At 38.1% G+C, this 2,091-nt stretch overlaps 1 protein-coding gene across 6 annotated transcripts in view; it reads right to left on the bottom strand.

Annotated features, from left to right (window-relative positions):
• Positions 1-2,091, bottom strand: part of LOC118737760 (oxysterol-binding protein-related protein 8) — a 104,307-nt gene that overhangs the window by 93,516 nt on the left and 8,700 nt on the right. The gene's annotated exons all lie outside the window — the stretch shown is intronic.

The following is a 2,091-nucleotide window of genomic DNA, read 5'->3' as shown; positions in this document are numbered from 1 at the left end:
TCTTATTATCTTCTCCGATATCAGATTAAAGAAGTCACATGAAAGAGAGTCGCCCTGTCTGAAACCCCGTCTGGTGGCGAACGGCAACAGAGCAGAGCTGCTGGTATTGCTCAACGTCATTTTTCACAGCCGTATGAGTTTTGGGGGGATGCCAAATTCAGACATAGCGGCATATAGGAAACTCCTTTTATTGCTGTCGAAAGCGGCTTTAAAGTCGACAAATAGGTGGTGAGTGCCCATCCTTTTCTAGCGGGTGTTTTCCAAGATTTGGCGTATTGTGAATACCTGGTCTATGGTAGACAATACATTCGATAAGACCTTGCAACCTATGAAGGGTGATCCCGCGGTAATTGGCACGCATGGCGGGGTCGCCTTTCTTGTGGATTGGGCAGAGTGCACTTGAATTCCGGTCGTCGGGTATGCACCTTATTACCTCCTTGCCATCGGAACTAAATAGCTCAGCTGACAGGCCGTCAGCTCAAGCAGCTTTGGCATTTTTCGTCATAGTCAGGCGCTGGGATCTCGACTCCAATGTCATCGACTGGGACCTCATGTTCGTCTTCTCCACTTCTTTCAGTGCATCTGCCATTCAAAAGGGTCGACACGTGTTCCCTCCATAATGAAACCTTCCGTAAGTCGCTCAACTCTCTGCTTAACAAGCAAGCATTTAGTGGTACTATTTTTGAATATCTAGGCAAAAATTTGGAAGTTAGGGGGGGCCCGGGGCCTCCCCCTGCCTCCCCCTGCCACTACCTGGCTACGCCCATGGATCGAATCTAAATTTTCAACAGAAATATTTTCGAAAGAAATAGTTTTGGAACCCCTTTTGTTTGACACCCAAATCGTAGTAATAGTTTGTCTACAGTTTTTATTAATTGATTTTCACTTAAAAAAGGCGGCACCGCTCCAATAAAATATCCCATTTGTTATTCCATATTATAAACTCTCAGTTAGCTCAATTTCATTGAAATTCCTCCAGCGGTTTTAGTGTGAAAGAGCAACAAACATACATACTCACACTCGCTCACAAAATTTCACATTCATAATCAGGGCTTCGGAGCGGAACGGAGCAAGAAGCTAAGGAGCAAAGGATTTTAGCTAGAGCAAAGAGCTGAAAAATTTCATTTGATCCTTAGCTCATTAAAGAAAAATTTATATATATATTTTGGTGTTATTTTCTGGCCTAGTATAAATTAAAGCAATAAATTTACTTACATTAAAATTTTTTTTGACGTTGAAAACAACCGTGTTAAATAAATTTGCCTATCTAATTAACTTGGCATTTTATCTAATTTTCTTTTGGAAGCAGAAGTGTTCCAAAGCATCTAGATGGATCAAAAATAAAATTTTCCAAAAAATTTCGCCTAAATCTTTTTGACGGTTAGGGATCGATATGGAAATAAATAAATTAATAAAAGTTTTTTATTGGGAGCGGGAGTGGAGCAAGAGCGGAGCTCGAAGCGAAATAAAATACCGGAGCGGAACTAGAGCGGAGCGAAGAAAAAAAACCCAGTGCGTGTAGTCCCTACGCGCGGAAGAAGTGAAACTTAATAGAGGAATTTCAGAAAGAAAGAAATGTGTGATATACGTACACATGTACATATTTTCTAATACACTAAATACATATTTATTTTAATTTTTTTAACGAGCTTTAATTTTTTATTTTTTATAACCAATTGCTAAGTTTAATTATTATTTTTGGCTGAGAAAACATGCATATCTACAATATTAACTAGTAGATTGTGGTAGCTAAAGTAAGATATAAAAAGTTTTATTTCAATATTATTAATATTTCTAGAAAAAATGCATCAATGGTAGCCGCTAATTTGGTTGAGGGAACATATCTACCAATAACCATTTCCAATGAAAATTTTTCTTTCACAAATTTTGTCAGTTCATCATACATGTATTCGGCCAGCGAAAAGTTTACGTTGAAATCTCCTGCGAGAATTACAGGTCGATCATAACAGTCTACTTATTTTTATATTCATCTTCATCTTCATCTTCATCTTCATCTTCATCTTCATCATCATCTTCATCTTCATCTTCATCTTCATCTTCATCTTCATCTTCATCTTCATCTTCATCTTC

This window comes from Rhagoletis pomonella, unplaced genomic scaffold, assembly GCF_013731165.1.
Source record: "Rhagoletis pomonella isolate Grant_MI unplaced genomic scaffold, Rhpom_1.0 Rhpom_scaffold_00004, whole genome shotgun sequence".
Classification (NCBI taxonomy): Eukaryota; Metazoa; Arthropoda; class Insecta; order Diptera; family Tephritidae; genus Rhagoletis; species Rhagoletis pomonella.
This window is presented reverse-complemented; position numbering and strand designations above follow the sequence as displayed.